Source organism: Condylostylus longicornis, unplaced genomic scaffold (genome assembly GCF_029603195.1).
Source record: "Condylostylus longicornis isolate FDR11 unplaced genomic scaffold, ASM2960319v2 ptg000010l, whole genome shotgun sequence".
Taxonomy (NCBI): Eukaryota; Metazoa; Arthropoda; class Insecta; order Diptera; family Dolichopodidae; genus Condylostylus; species Condylostylus longicornis.
The window spans coordinates 6,723,074-6,741,642 of record NW_026577979.1 but is presented as its reverse complement, the minus strand read 5'-3'; positions in this window follow the sequence as shown (position 1 = coordinate 6,741,642).

Sequence of the window (18,569 nt, the reverse complement as noted above, 5' to 3'; positions counted from 1 at the left end):
TAATAAGAATATTTGATCGATAGTGGATCGATTCCGTCTAAATCCACTCTGGTAGTCTCCTAGTATATCTTCAGCCACTTCTTTTAGTCTGTTATTAATGATATTGGCGAGGGTCTTGTAGGCTGTGTTCAGTAATGTGATACCCCTGTAGTTTGTACAGTCGAGCTTATTGCCTTTTTTATGTATCGGCACAATTAATCCTTGCTCCCACTTTTCTGGTATGTTCTCTGTATCCCAAATCCTACATATTAGATTATGTATTCTAGAGATAAAAGTTTCACCCGCGTTTTTAAATATTTCTACCGCAATGCCATCCTCTCCTGGAGATTTGTTATTTTTCATCTGGAAAATTGCATTTTCCACTTCTTGTCTGGTTGGTAGTTCTTCCTGTCTGTATTCTATTGCACTTATGTTTCTTTGTATGGGTATCCCATTATCTATCACAGAATGTTCTATATTTAATAATTCGTCAAAATATTCTCTCCATCTATCTAGTATATCGTCCTCCTCACTTAATATTGCACCATTTTTGTCGTAACAGTTATTTAGTCTAGGTTGAAAACCGCGTTTCTCATCTTTTATCTTCATATAGAATCGTCGAATCTGATTTTCTTCAAAGTCTTTACATATTTGCTCGGTTTTTCTTTTGAGAACTGCTTTTTTCTTTTTATTTATTGTCTTTTTGGCTTCTTTTCTTAGCGTGTTATATATTTGTCTGTTGAGTCTGGTATTTGTTCTTAACATATTGTTTCTTGCATCGTTTTTCTTTTGCACTGCTATTTGGCATTCATTGTCATACCATTCCTCATTTCGTCGTTTTTGTGCCACACCGATTATTTCATTCGTAGTTTCGTTAAGAATTTTTTCTAGTTGCCCCCATTCTTCATTGACGTCGATATTTGCGCTTTCGTATTGTGACAATCTTCTGTTTATGGCCTCAGCAAACATAGTCCTTGTATCACCTTCTTTGAATTTTTCTGTGTTCCATTTTTTCTTTCGAACTCCTTTGTGTTTCGCTACATTCGAGATTCTTTGCCTCAGCCTAGTCTTTATAAGAAAGTGGTCACTATCGCAATTTGCTCCTCTACATGTATGTACGTCCATGATTGACGACATCCTTCTTTTATTTATCAACACATGGTCAATTTGGTTTACCATATCACTGCCAGGTATCTTCCACGTCCCTTTATGTATGTTTTTGTGAGCAAAATTAGTACTTGCTATATATAACGAGGAGTTTGCTGCCAATTGACATAGTCTTGATCCATTTCCCGAGGTCTCTTGATGTAGAGAATGTTGTCCAGCAACTTCCGTCGTAAATGATTCAGTGCCAATTTTGGCATTAAAGTCACCCAAGACTATAATTGTTTCATAAGTCCCTATTTTGTCAATTATTCTTCCTAGTTCATCATAAAATTCATCTTTATCGTCATCTGATGCTTCTTCTGTTGGGGCATATGCACACACTAAAGTTATATTGTTGAATTTCCCTTTAAGTCTAAGTGTGCATATTCTCTCGCTGATAGGTGTGAAGCCCAATATTGCTGACCTTGCCCTTTTTGACACCATGAAGCCCGTTCCAGCGTATCCGCTTCTACTTTGTCCGCTGTAGTATAAGGTGAAATTTTTCTTTTCTATTTTGCCAGCCTTCTTCCATCTTATTTCCTGCAGAGCAAGAATATATAGATTATAACGTTCCATTTCAGCAGCTATTTCTTGCATTTTTCCTGCCTGTAGCATCGTTCTTACGTTCCAAGATCCTATGTCCATATCATGTTTCCTAAAATCGTTAGCCTTATTTCGTTGCCTGGGTCTTGTACCATTTGGATAATATCCTATCCGATCATCCTGAAGTTCATCTTGCAAACTTTCCGTAGTAAGAAGTTTTTACAGAGTGGATTACTAGTCCAACGTCTAACCCCCATCTTTGGAGGACCGTGATGGTGCTCCTAAGTATTTAGTTTAGGGCGTTGTTCCTTATGGTTATCCCGCCAATACTCGGTCGTCATAGCCCCATCTGTTTTGAACAGGTCTTGCCACGAGAAGGCTGGGGTTGACATTTGGTCGTGAGAGGCTATATATTTCGCTTCGTAGACCCTTAAGACCCTTATTAATGTCTTAGAAAGTTTAAAGTATAGAATTACTGATTTTTTTGTGAAAGACTTTAGTAATATGTCCACTATTTTGAAAAATTATGATTATCGTTTTACAATTGTTCTTACAATAGCTGCTATACAGCTTCCAAACTTAACAGATCATTTGTGTAGTTAATGCCGCAACTAGATAACTCGAAAATTTTATGTTTTTAGATAATTAACTTAGGCGTCATAAAATCGAATGCTCCTTCCATTTGTGACGAATATCTAAGCTTAAAAGTATTCTTAAATATCTGAAAATAATAATGCCAAAACTAGATATCTTCATGATAAATTATTTGTTATTATTAAATCTTTAAAAGTCAAAATCTCAAAACCAATAATGGCGAGTTATCTAGTTGTAGCATTAACCTCATAACATCTTGAAAATCCCAAAGCCTAGAATATTAAAATTTTTTTTAGAAAGAATTTAGTAATAAGGCAATTATTCGGAAAAAAGTTGGTTTTTTGGTTGGAGTAGATATTTGTGAGAGTTATGAAGCCTAAGCGGTTAAATTTGGCGGTGATATTAACGGATTTAGTAACAAAGAACAGCATTTTATAATTATTTAAAACCGCTCGTACTGATATCACAGAGTCGACACGTTCAACGCAATCTTTTCTGTATTTTTTTGGTTTTGGTAAAACAATATACCGTATAGGTGGTGGAAACAGGGGTAAAAAGACAAACTATAGAAAGAGCTATGTAGTTAAAATCTAAAAAAAAAATATGTTTGTCTCCTTATATTATTCATCCAAATACTATGACCATAGTACTAGATATTTTCGAGGAAAAAATTTACACTATTATACTTTAAAGAATAAGTAGTAGAATTTACAAACAAAAACAGAAGAAAAAAATACATCCTTTTCGAATTGAATCCTTTTTTTTAAAATGAGCTTAATAAATGAACGGAAAAATAAATTTAAAAACACATTGTTTTTGGTTGTTTTTTTTTTGTGTGTTTTTTTTTATAATAGAACCGCAATAATGAAACAACAAAATAAAAAATATTTTCGAACAAATAGTGAAAATGACAAAGGAAACTTAAAAATGCTTTTAATTTAATAATAGGTTTTTGTTTTCTTCTATTCTTTTGCTTATTGACTAGAAATGGTGGGTAGTGAAGAGTTCCTAATGAAAAAGGATATTGGGTATTTCGTGTACTTTGCTTTTTTTTTATTAGAATTCTGTTACCGTAATTGTTAATTATTTTGTGTTGGACTTATTATAATTTAACCCCTTGGTAGCTTAATTTTATTACTTTAAACTTTTTTAAAAATTACTTTTAATTTTATTTACTATTGTATGTACATATACACATATATGTTATCATTATTTTATATATTTTTAAATGGAAAATAATTTAAGGATATTTTTTAAGCGAAATTCTATTACTGCAACTTTGAATAGGAATGATGAATGAGGAATTAAAGTGAAATTTATTTCAAATCAAATTTTATTCGATTTATTTTAAAAAAAATAAAATAAGTAGTTTTTATTGCATGTGCGAGTTAGTAAATGATTTAGAAAGCAAGGAATGCAACTACATGAAAGTATTTTTTTTTTTCGAATTGGTCTAATTTCAATAATTTGCATTAATGTCTCTGAATTCTCCACTGTAAGATACACTCCTCGATCTTTATCTATTTACCTCGGACTATTTCTTGCATAAAAATAAACTTGATAGGGTTGATTATGTTAACGATCTTAGCGTTTTATTTCGCGATAAGTTAACTTTTAGGCAACATTACCAATGCCATAATTATTCCATAAATATTCGTTAAACTCTGTATTCCTTACTACTTTTTCATAAGGACCCTGTTTTGTTGTTTTTTTTTTTTGGTTCAGCCACATCTTAAGTATGTTATAGTTAGATTTGTTCTCTTTCTTACACCGTGGCCATATTAATAGATTGCGGAAAACTAAAAAAAAAACAATTCTTAAAACATAGACTTTTTGGAACCTTTGGTGCAAAAATCTTATTATTCTCGCATCATACGGAAATAGATTCTTGCTCCTTAAAATGAAAACTCTTGAGAGTAGGTAAATTGTTGCTTATACTTAGTTCATTTTGCACGTATTTATGACTCATTTGAACTTTGCATAGGCCAAGGATATCATAAATTCCCAAAATTGGTCCCATTTGTAGGATGTTAGTTGAGCGTAACAATTACGTTTCTTATAAAGATTTGAACTTCATTAATTAGTGAAAATTACTTTTTGCTGTTTACAATTTTTTTCTGTAGCAAATATTTTTAATTTTAGTTTTCAAATTTTTAATTTTTAAGTATACTTAATTTCTATTTATTACTAAGTTATGAACAAGTAAATGTAAGATTATTTTGAAAACGAAAAAAAATAAGAAAGAATTTTTTGTAAATAGCTTGACTTAAGCTAATATAAAATAAAGCATAAAACGAAGGACACTGTTTGTACCTGCCCATGATTATTGTAGCAATTCGAATTTACTATATTATTGAGCGAATTTGCGGAATATAAGCTACAAGTGACAGAAACTGAAATTTTATGTTAACCATAACAGTAGTTCTGAAAATTCCGGGACTTTTTAGGATTTAAACTAATAGTTTAGTTTAAATAATAAACCATAATAGTTGTAAAAGGCCATTTGAAACCAAAAGTTTTGAAACTTACTTGAAAATCTTTAAAATTAAATCCCGAAAAATTCTTAAGAAAATTTCTTAAGGATATTCTGCATTATTGCTCGTTATTTCAATCAACAAAAATATTTTGAATCAATTTACAAATTACAACATACTTGAGCTAATATTTTGTAAAAGCTCTACGGGGCGTATAATAGCTAAGATGCAACTTCAGTCAATTTGGTTAGAAAAAATTAATTTAATATAAATACAATTCTAAATATAAATTTTTTTTTCGCTATTATTCTTAATTATTATTTATAACTTTTAAATAAGTCAAAGGTAACCAAACCGTACGAATTAAATAAGATAAATTATTTGCTAATTATTATTAAAAACAAAACAAAAATTGAAAATAACGTGATCCAAATTTTAAAACGGAAATTTGGCTAGTGACCAAATTTAGTTATAGGATAATGTAAAAAACGTACAGGATACATTTTCTCTTTTCTTCAATAAAATATTTTGGTGTACGGATTTTTATTTTTCTATTTTATTTCTTCCTATTTTGCCAGTTAATTTTGTTATTACGTAATTAATTTTAAATAAATTTGTTTGTGTCCTTTTACATGGAACTCGGAAAATTTTATTTTTTGAAAATTTTAATGTAAAATTTTTGTATGTATGACAGTGGTGCAGCGTACAGTTGAAAGTAAGGAAATTATGATGGTATTTACATAGAATCATTTATGTTTACTGGATTTACTTGCTTGACAACAGCCTTTATGCTTTACATATTTTTAAAATTTGAAGTCAATTTGATGATTTTTAAGATATTATTAAACTTTTAGTAGCTTCGTCTTTTCTCAATAATCGGAAAATTCTTTGCAATATTTATTTACATTTTTTGTTATACTGAATGTTTAACATGAAGAATCAGAGTGTATGGACGTACAATGTAATATTCAGAACACTACTCTTAAAGAATCACTACTCATTTGCAACATTTTGTAAGATTTGCATGAGATTAACAAATAGTTCCTAAAATTCTTTGAAATGTGCTGAAAAAGGTTCAGTTCATTTACATATTTCAATTTCTTTATAGAAAATTATAATTGATTGGGACATGAGATTCAAATATTAATAATGTAAAGAGCAAAAATTGTCCAAACTCTAAGCAAAATGAAAATCTTAAATAATGTAGAATAAATTTTTTCTATGCGAAATTTAATTCAGTTTAGCCGCAGTAATTGTAAAATGTAAGTACAAATTAATGTAATTATAAGTACAAATTTTTTTTTTTTTTGTAAATTTTTTCAAATAATGAAATTCATCATGGCAACCTTCAGGATTTTTTTTTTCTTTTTTGAATTTCATTTCCTGTTTTTCTATTTTATTTTAAATGTGGTTAATGTCTTTAGTTGCCAAAACTAATTTTAATAAATTTTACATCTCTTTAAATTATGAATAATCTTTTGATATGAAAATATCGTGGGCAAGCATTAAAAGACAATGTAAAAGGAAGCAAAAGAATGAAAAGAAAAAATGAATATCGGAAACGTTACTGAAACTATTCTGGAACATTTTATATTTTTTTTTTAAACTGCAGATTCATTCGTTTTTTTTTTTTTTACAAAAAATTTAAAAACTTTTTCATCTAAAATTCTTTTTTCTTTTCTGATACATTTTATACTTCGTCAGAAATCCATTAAGCCCACACGGTAAAAAAACAAAAAATAAGGAAAAGTTGCAGAAAAAAATTAAAATTGTTTTTTTTTTTTTTTATTCAATTTTAACCATCCTGTTAAAAACGGGGTAAAAATAAAAAAAATTGTGAAGAATTTTTTATTTCACTATAGAGTAGCTAGAGTATAGACGGTTACCGAAAGAATTTTGCAGGTTTTCCAAAAATAAATAAAAATTCCGTTCCAGTTTAATTCCGCTCGTCTGTCCGTGTATAATTTTTTTTCCATATTTTTGTTAACCCATAAGATTTTGATAAGAGCAGTTTTTTTTGCTTTTAACGTATTGAAAATAAATTTCCATTTTTCTACCTTGGAAAGACAAACAACCACAGGAACATGGTAATATGAAAGAATGACAGCTCAAATCTAGCGTTGTCTTGAACATACTCAAAATTTTAATTCACTCAACCCTAAGTCTAACAGATCTAAAGAATATGAAAACATTTTCCTAAAATTTTTTAGGTAAATTTTATTTGATTAATAGCGGAAAAATTGTAATACTTGACCATTGGTGCAGTGGTTATGGTACCGGTCCTTTAACCGAAGAGTCTCGGGCTCAAACCCCGGTCAGATCACTATAAAAATTATATTCAATATTATAGCTTTAATATACAAATACAAGGATAACAACCTTGTGTTCTAATAACAAATTAGAATACAAGGTCTTTCGAATTAATAAAGGTAAATATGCTACTTTGTAAACCTCTGATCCGAATAAATTTTTTGTTGTAAAAATAATAGAGAAATCAGTACTATTTTTAAAGTTTTCATAAAGAAATTAAAAAGTTCGTATATTTTCATAAGTTCTTTCTATCTTATAAAACATACTGTACGGGTTAGTCCTTCATTTTAAATGTTGTTTAAGTGTAAAGAATGTTATAAAAGAATTTTTTTTATAATTCTTAAATTTTATAACTATTTTACATAGAATATAGAAGGAAGTAAGTAATAGATGAATAATATAAGGGTATACGCACATAATGCAAAGTAATTTTTAGTACCTATAGCTAAGTATAAAAGTACTTAGAATTAGTCAAGACTACAACATTACAAAAGGCATTAGGATGCAAAAAGTTTTATTGAAAAAAATTTAAAAAATTGATGATTGTATGATTTGAAAAGTTTCTTTTTCCTTAAACTCTTAAAATGTCGAAACAATTTTAATTAATTAAATTTTGAATTCAAAAACAATTTTCTTTATTTTCTAGAAAATAAATGAGAATTTTAAAAATTTTTCTTCTCTACTTAAAAAAAATTGCAAGGAAAATCTAATAAAAATATCTTTAAATACAGGGTTTGTTCAGGAAAAAAATACTTAAGCACATTTTTAATGTTTTCGCCCACTCTTTCTACTTATTGATCCTTAAAATTTTTTGTGCTTTCTCCAAAAGGTATGCAATATTTTTTTATAACCTAAAATAATTTTGATATCTTAATATGAGAATTTAAGTAAGCAAAAATAATTTAATTTTTTCTTGAAATTTGATCTGAATTTAAAAAATGGGGCGCTTTTTTGGAAAAACCATACTCGAAAAGGAGGAGAAAGGATTGTTTTCTTGTAATTAATATTCCAGGCAAAATCTAATTCTATAGTTAGTAATCTAAAAAAAATTAATTATATTGCATTTTCCTGCAATTATTTTTATATACTGGCATGGCAGAACTTTATCTGCGTATTTCTGAATTCGTTAATTCAAATATGCACTTAAAATTCTAATTTAAATCCTAAAAATCTCTCTTTGCATCATTACAAATCTATAATGAAAAACTAATTTATCTCCTCAGATTCTTAATATTTTTACATTATTTGCCAAAAATTTTAAAGCGTGCTTTAGAACCTGGAAATGCTTCAGTTGAAGAATATACTTTATATTACTGAATATAAGGCTGAATAATGCCTTCGGTTTCAAAATAATTAAGTTAATTAAATTAAAATAACTTTTATTTTTTATTAAAAGAAATTTTATGCATTAAATTGTACACAAAATGATGGTCAGAATTTTCCAAATACTCATATTTACAGTAAAGGAATAACATGTTTAGTGCTTATATGGTAATAAAATATACTTAATTTTTCAAGTCAATATTTTCTCGGTCATTAGTTTCCCAAACTAATACCACCGTTCAATGCAAATATCTTTTCGCTAATATGCATTTTTTTCTTAATTCGATCTAAAAAGCGTATATTTTATTTCTAAATGTTGTCGTGTACAATGAACGCGGCCATGAATAAATTTAATAAAATTTATTTAAAGCATATAAAGAGTAAACAGGATAAGAATTTTATTTATTATAATTTAAATAAATAATATACATATATATTATAATCCTTAGAATGTCCATTAGGATTTTCTGTTTTCGTATAAAACATGAAAATTAATTTAGTAAATAATATTGAAGTAAGGAATTTAAGTGGATTAATTTTTATAGAACAAAAAAATGTAAGATACTTTACAATTTTTTTAAAAATGTAGAAAATTGCCATGTTGTAAAAAACTGGTTGAAGGTTAAAATTTAATTAATTGGACCCACAAACTATGATACAACCATATGATTAATATAAGGATATAATTGAGTTATAATAATATTAATTTAATAGGCTAAATCCTATTTGTATAATATTCTTGTGGTTGCGCTTCAAACACAATTGAATCGATCGCATATAAACAATTCATGGTAATCATGACGATTACTGTATAAAGCAATGTGGAGAGCAATTTGCCAATAATTTCTTTATAACTCTATAGTTTGGTTCGAGTCCAAATCGAGGAGAAAATTTTTAAAATTTTTCTGCAACTACTTGATCTTTTGGTTACGTCATCCATCAGTGTTCTGCAGTTGTATGAGGAGATTTCCATTACTTACATCTATTTTATTTTTATTATTCATTCAGATTGTGCAATTTGTATAGTAAAGCTAATATTCTGTCAGATTGTATCGTTTTAAAAATTAAAGAACTAGTTCAGACCTTTATTTTGCATGATACCCTAAATTACTAAAATAACCATAGAAATTCAAATAATTTATTCTGTTTCACTCAAAACCCAAAAAAATTGCATACTTTACGGCTAAAGTAGATTATTTTTTTAAATTAATAAAAACTGTGCTATCATAAAATTTCATTGTTGTTGCTAAGTTATTTATTAAAAATTTTCATTCTTTGAGGACCTCTTTATAATTAAACTTTGAGCGTTTCGTATGAAATTTATGATGTTTTTAAAACTTAATTTATAAACTATTTCCCTGAATTGTTTTTTCCCACAATATTGAAATTCGTTTTCCAGAAAAAAAAAAGTAATTTAAATTTCTTTCTTTTTTTTAGTTGTAACTTGTATTTGAATTAAAATTAAAAACCCTTTTTTTTATACGCTTTACCAGGTACAATTTAAAAATTTTTATTAATGAAGAAAATAAGAAAATCCAGATTTTCTTTTAATTCATGGCTATTCAACAACTTTTTTTTATTTATTTTTGCTTCTCTGCGTTTTCCATTGGAAAACTTTTCTATCTTTTCAATGTTGTTTAAAATCATTTCAATTCAAAGGAATTATTATCAAGAGACAACTATAAAAAAAAACCCAACTTGTTAAGATATTTTTCTTTAAAATTACTGAAATAAAAATAAAAATTAAAAGGATAAGGAAGAGAATTTTCATTGGGAAGAGTTAAGAGAAAAATTATTTCGCTAAATTTCATATTAATTTTTATTTAAATATACTTACATATACAACGATATAAAAAGGATTTGAATAAAATTAGAAATTATTATTTGACGAGTGCAGGCTCGTATAAATCTTGTAAATTATATTCTATAGTCTATTGAAAACTGGTTGTTGAAATAATTATGAATTAATTTTATTATTTTTTTTAAATCCTTGATTTTATTATGGTAAATTTAATTATAAAAATATAAAGTGCGTAATTGGTAAAAAAAATTGTTGTTGAATGATAATTTTAAAGAAGATTTTTCTTCTAATTGAAGAAAGAAATAAGATAATTTTAAGAATATTATGTAAGGATCGAATAGCCCATGAATAATCCAGCTCTTTCCGTGCTTTTCATTGTAGCCAATGTTCTTTTCAAAAGATCTACGTTGTTTTGCCCTTTCATCATCATTAACAGACCTCTAGGCCAAAAATTTTTGGCGCTGATCTGTTTTAGGTCTAAAAAATCCAAGATTGTAGAATGAAAATGTTTAACGAAATGTTACTTAAAGGTGTCATCCCGATATTTTTGTTCTCGTTCACATACGCCTTATACATAATCATAACAATTAAAGGTCAATCTTACTATCGTTTTTTGCCAGATTTTCGGCATTAATGGCTTTCAATCACAAACAAAAAGACTTAATGTGGTTGATAATACACGACGTCTCTGCCCCACTTAACTTGCCCCACTTAATTTGGCTATTGCGCTTGTACGAGATTATTTAGAAAAGAATCAAAACTATGCATGTTTTTTTCTAGTACAATAAACACGAAAGTGCCTTTTTAAAGTAAATTGGAGTATTACTATTAACTAAGCTTAAGTTTCGCGATTCTTTTATACGCAATAATCCCAATTTGCACATACGTGTAAAATTTACAATGTTATTTTTTCCGAAAATACTAACGTTAGAAGTATGTGGATTTTTTATAAACGAAAGTTGAGAAAAATCTGAATTTTTCTGTATATACAACTCAAAACACTCAAAAGTGCAGTTTCGTTACTGTTGCATAATACCGACGATAATAACAACCATATTTTCAAAAACAATAGCATTAGACATATAAAAAGCAAAAGATTGTATGAACCTGTATGTCAATTTTGTCCGAAATTTAAAATCATTTTACTCGTACGGGTATCACAAAGCTGACACGGTTAACTATGTCCATTCTCGTTTTAAACAAAATATGAACTATTGTTTCTGCAACACCCGAGGCAATAGTGCAAATAGCGAATAATCTTGTTAAGTGTAATATAGTTCTTAATTAATTTGTACAATTTACTAATTTTCTTAATATTTAACAATTCTTGAAATTTTTTTGTTATTTTATTGTAAAATCAAATTAAGTATCATCTTCTTGAATCTTATATTTGAGAACTTAATTGGAAAATCTAAAAATGAAAATGTGAATATGTTTTTTTTGCATCGTTCTTAATTACTCATAGAAAGTAATAATTAAGGTTCATATGTTTAATATCATTGTATAATACTTAATTATTAACTTAAGAATTAAAATTAATATTTTACTTCCTTTAATTAAGGATTACTCATTACAAATCTAATATGAAATTGTAGAAAAATTTTAGGGTTTATATCACAATTTTTCTGCAAGGACTAAAACTCAAAAGGAAATTAAGGATAAAAACAGAGTTAAAATTAAAAAAAAATGCCAAATATTATCAAAATTAGTAACCTTTAGTTAATGTCTAAAGTGTTGGAATTGTTGTTACTGTGACGTTTTTAGTAGGAATAATAAGGAAATTTTTTAATATTAGTATGTTTTCTGTAATTTTTGGGGAATTTAATTATTATAATTATTATTATTTGATAAATAAATAAAATGCTTTAACTTGATTAAATTAAATAAATATTTTAGAAGTAAATGTGAAAAATAGAAAAGAAATGTAATTGAAAATGAACTAGAGAATAGTTGTAGAACGAATTTGGTTGGATGAATTCAATTATAGGATAGAATCTTTTGAGTATTCCTTATTCAATTAACGTGCTTAGTTTGAATTAATAATATTATTTTGTTCTTAAAAGGATTATTGTTAAAATACTATACAAATTTTAATTATTAATAGAAACTTACCATTAAATTTATTGTCATAATAACTATATGGGAAATGATTTTGTTTTGGAGTACAATATTACCATTAAATGTAGTTGAAATTTTTGTTATTTGCCTAAGGCTTAAAATTTTAACAGATACATATATGAGGGGATTAAAGAAGATTTTATAAAATTTCTCGTTGTTCACATTCTTTTTCTGGTTTCACAAAGACAATAGCTTGAAATGAAGGTCTTCTTTGTGAGTAAGTGATGAGTGAAGAACAATAATAGATATTGAGAGGCAATCATAAGCTTTACATACAGTACTTTAAATTGCAGCATTTTCATTTTAACAAAATTGTTTTCCAATATTAAACTTATAACATTGAAGCTTTTATTTCTAACATTTTAATAACAGGTACATAAAGCTGAATCTTATGAATAGCAATTATTATTGTAGTTAAAATTAGAGAACCATCATAAGCAGAATCTGAATACAGTCACAAAATCTAATTTTACAAGTTATTGTCAATGCATAATTTCTTTTCGTAATTGTCGATCTTGTAATTATTAAAATTAAACCTAAACTGGAATCTACTTAATATATTTTTTGAAATTTTCATGAAAATTGCAATACGAGAAATTCATGAATCCGCAAATGTAGAATTTTATTTTCACTTCTTGTAAAATATCTATGAAATTTTTATTTCTCTCACAATATTTCTAAAATTTATAAATATAATTGTAAATAGTTTTTACGAAAATTTCTTTAGTCCACAATAGAATCAAAAAGAAAAACTCTTTTACAGTTAAATAAACATGTCCTTTTAGAAAATAAATTTATTTTTCTATGATTTCAATATATTTTTTTTGAAAAATTTTATAAATAAAATTTTGTTTGAAAAAAAAAAGAAAAACGACAAGGAAAGAAAATGAAACAGAAAAACTTTTTACATAAATTTTAATCATCAATAGACTAGATAAATAATGTTTTTTTTATTGGTAGACCACTTGAAAATTTGAAAAATAATATTCTTCTTGTAAATACAAAATGACTGCAAACAAAATAAAAAACAGGATTGCAAGGGAATGGGAGTGAAAAAGATGAAGGATGAAATGATAGGAAGAGGGAGTGATGAAAATATTTGCAATTCTATAATAGTCATACACAACATTTTGTTGTATACATAATGCAATATTTTTTAAATCCTTTAGAAAGGACGAAGTTCATAGTTTGTTATACATAGTTTTGTTATTTTTCTATAAAAGTTTGAAAGTCCGACAGCTTCAAACAAAGTTAAAGTTTTTATTAGTTTTTTTTTTAGCCTTATGCATATTCATAATGCTATTTTAACATTTTATTTCTATAGGTTTAATTTCTCTTTCCCATCCGGAATTTGGCCCCATCATACAATTTCTATTATATTTTATATTTATAATTTCTCTTAAATTTTTATACAAAAATAAAAACAAAACTAAATGTGATCAACACATAATCGACCGCATTGTGTACATATTTTTAAACACTATTTTATTACAATGTGTAAACAATGTTTGCACATTGTATTATGGGTATTATGGCAATGTCTTTTTCATTTACTACCATCTAGTTGATATCGAGTCAGATTTTTAGATCCAGATGAGTTTCACAATTAGTCAAGCTGGCAAACAGAACTCAAATACTAAAAATTTCAAGAAATTTCTATAGTTAGTTGCTCTGGTTCAATGAAAATTGTAAAATTGACCTATAAAAAAAGTCGCTTTGCTATAGGATTTGTCACAGACAAAATGTTGGTAAATTTATTTGTAAAATAAACCTCAAATATGAGTTCTCATTAAAATCGTGTTTTCCGGACTTCTTTTTGTATGCCAGAGCTCAGAGAAACAGAAACAGCGACATTTTTCTATAAATTGTTTATACGGTTGCTTGTCACGAAGTAATGCGTTTCCATTGAAAACACGACATGTGAAATTCGATGACATTAAAATACTTGTTTTATTGTACCCAATGCGGTCGGTAGAATAACAAAACAAATAAAAAAATTGTATAGAAAATTTTTATTTTAAACTTTCTGTGATAGAGGGCAGTAAAGTTAAACCGAAGTTGAATTGTTTAAAAAAATTTTTTTCTTCTTGTTTTCTCCCCTATTTTCATTGCATTTTTATTGTCGATGTGTTAGCTAAAAAAAAGTTTTTACTGCGTACATATACAAAATCTAAGAATTAATACAAAAAAATATTTTGACAATTTCTCATTCACTAAAGAATTCCTGTACAATTGAATAAAATATGCAGTTGATTTATTTAGTTTTAGGGCTCCTTTGCAATATGGGCTCAATATAATTGCATCTGTTATATGATACATTAAGTTGGCATAATTTTAAAAAATTTTTTTTGTAAATTATTATGAAACCTGTTAAAATTTTTATTTTAAAAGAATAATTTTGCAGTTCAATACAAAAGTATATGAGCTTTACAAAATTATTCGGGTTATTTAATCAATATTAAATTTTAACAATAGTTGGGCGCTTCAATAAATCACTAAAATAGTGATTTCCTAATAATTATAAGGCTCATAAAATATTAGACTTTGTACAATAGTGAATGATTTGTTGTTGAATTTAATTCGAGTTTTTGCTATGTTAGTTGAAAACTTCCATAAAACATTGTTTTGCATTTGCATTACCAATTTGATAGAAAATTAATATTGATATAATCTATAATTATATGATATTTTTAAATGAAAGAATTTATTTGAATAATAAAAAAAATTAAAAGCCCATTTCATCCTGTTTGGCGTAAACAAGGCGTATTCAAATGATTTTTGAATTATCCAAGATGTATACCACACAATTTTAGTCAGAAACTTTTGATTAACTTCTAAAAACGATATAAATGTACCATGTTCCAAAAACTTCAAGCAATTTTCATTTAAAAAATCATGGTTTCACCTGTTTCATGGTTTCAAAATTAAAAAGCTAACATGAAAATCGCCGCATGTTTGTCGGCAGAAAATCTTGGTAAATGGAATTCCAAGATTTCTGTAGAATCCAACAATAAATTTGAATAAGAAATCCTACTAAACTGAGGCACTTTATGTGAGGCTTCTACTAAAATTTTTATAATTACTCTAAATTTCAGTAAGATAAAAGGACAAATTTTAGAAATATTCCAATATTTTTAAAAATATTTCTATTATTTCAAGTTTGAACCGCAAAATATAAAAAGAAGATGAAAAATCTTTGGATCCTTTAAAAAAAATCAATTTAACTGTAATTAAGAATTAAGATAATATTAAATTTAAAATTTATCTGAATTGTCTCGATGATTTTATAAAATTTTTTATTTGTATTTCAAGAATTTTTCAAAGAATTTTATAATCAAGTGTCATATACAGAAATTCTGTCTATATTTTTAATGTTAATTAATGCTATATGTAAAATATTGTATAACATTTAATATATTTGGAAAAATATTTGAGCCACATTACTGTATTATTATCATTGCAGGATTTTTTGACAATTTCTGAATAACTAAAGCTGAAAAATTTACTTGAATATTCAATACAGTCTTCCAGTATCAATAATTGTCTACTCTCCCTTTTAAAGAATAAATATTGTTCCTGCACAATTCATTACAAATGGTTACAAAGCAAATTTAATTTTATTTAGTACTTCAAATACAACATCAAATAAATCTTGTTATAGCCCTTAATTCTTAATCATTTTTAATCTAAAGCACTGTAATTAGGATTTCGAAAACTTTTTGAATGAATTTCATTTATTTGAAGAAAATCTCCTTCAGTTTAATATTACGAGTTATTCATAGAAATCATAATGCAAAAATAATTCCTAATAAATAGGAAATGATGGGAAAAAATTAAATACTCGTATATCTGATTTCGAACAATGAAAAATTTTGTTTTGTAAATCATTGGACTTGTTACAAATTAAGAAAATACGAATTTTGGATTTTAGGGAAATTATGTGAACTGAAAATTTTATATTAATCCCAATAACAAGCTGTTAACTGCAATGATCCTTGAAATCAATTACTTGAAGTATAAATAAATGTTAATTTACTTTACTGCTGTTAAGATAAGTTCTATTATTAATTCTGATTTTTCCTATAGTTACTTTGTATTTTTGTCAAAAACTAATTTAAATCCTACAATCAATTTTATTTAAAATTATATTTACTGGAATTGTAAGTACACCATTTCCTCAAGTTTGACTTTTATATTATTATACTATATCCCAGAATATAATTCAATAGAAATTTTGAAAATTCTGAAAGCAATTTCTGTATTTATTTTCATTATACTTAAGGATATTCAGAATATAGATTAAATGTAATATTATGTGACAATATATTGTAAATTGTCATAATTATTAAATTCATATTTTTTTAACTATTTGTATATTATTAAGTTGTCATTTAAAATACCAATTTTTATAAATTATAATTATTGGTAATAAAGATTTGTGGTATAAATTTCTCAAAATACTTTCTTAACAAAATAATAATAATTATTATTATTATTTTAGATGATTTTCCAATTAATATTTAGAGATATTTTCACATTCTTATATGCACATGCTTATTATATTTTAAATTGAAAATCATAAATGATTACAAAAGATAATTTGGTCCTTTTTTGTTATACTTACATTGCATACATGTTATAATACGTGCACAATATATAGTTGAATATACATGTTTATTATATTTGAAATCCTTAAAGGATATTCTTCAAATTTTAATTGCAATTAATTTAAAAATTCATCAATAACATTTTATATTTTCTTGTATTAAACTGATTGCTTTTCTATATATGTATATGTATATATATATATAAAACACAATAAATATTATAACTAATATTGTGATAAATTTTTGGAAATGTAAGTGAAATATTTTTATGTAATAAATGTTAATATTATTGAAATTACAATATGTATGTATATGTATATGTATTATAACAAAATAATTATTATAATCTATATTCTATTAAATTGTTTAAGAATATTAATGATTTCATATTATATATATTTTATATTTAGTTAATATTATAATATTTAAACGGGATTTATTCATGATGAAATTGACATCAAATTATTAATGGATTAAATTTTAAAATTATTGTGTTTACTCATAAATAAAATACAATAAATATAACTATATACAGAATGTTCGAGATTTGATGGTACTCCCGAAATATGGCGAAACAGACGAACTAAAAATACCTAGTAATATTTTGGTTTTTGAGCACTCCTATCGGATTTCAAATCTTTTGTTTTAGTTGTTTGGTCCTACACCATCGTGAAGGGTATATTAACTTTGGTAAGAAGTTTGTAACCACTTGAAGGAGTTATGTACGGTATGGACATTTATATATATTAAACTTTTGAAGTATTGACATATAATATGTATATGAATTGCATGACGGGTTTGGGCATCTGTCATGCAGCTCTAAAAGCTAATTTTAAATATTTGTAAAAATAATAAAGTCAGATTCATGAAACTTGGCAGTTGTGTATTCAATTAAAGATCAGATATATTTCTGAAGTTTTGTTGGATTCAGATTCGGGTAGCTCTCATTCAAGTTCAAAAGCTAATTTTAAATATCTCGAAAAATAATAAAGTCAGATTCATGAAACTTGACAGTCGTTGGCACTCAATTATATCCATAAAGTTTCTATAAAATGGTTTCACAGGTTCGAATAATTGCTACACAACAATGATATGTGCAGGGTATAATTCAATTGGTTTCCACCGACTGAAACGTTTTTATTTTTTTTTTTAATACTGTAATCGGAGATTTTTGACTGATAGAAAATGACATATTATTTCTGAGATTTTCGCCACATTCTGTTATGTATGTCGAAGTGAAGTTCAGAATACCAGACAACACTTCCGGTAAACGATAGCTAAATAACGTAAATTATGGATTAAAAAACGATTAAAGGAAAATTTCTTAGATAAAAATTTTTAAATATTTTGACCTTGATCTAAATCATTTGTAAAACAAAATTAGTCTTTGATACTGCTGATACACCGCTAGTAGTGACAAGGTCTACTTTGATGTCTCGCAACTCGAGACGCAAAAAGTCATTAATTTTTTTTTTTGGCTCGTATGAACGTATTCTATAACCTTACTTCGGGAATACCATCGAATCTCGTGCACTCTGTATATATTTTACGTTTGTATATAATTCAAGAACATATTGTTTATATAGTTGTGTTTATATTTTCAATACAATAATAAATATTCACCTTTCATCAGGTTAAATTCTAAAATGTCAATCTAATAAAACAATATGATGA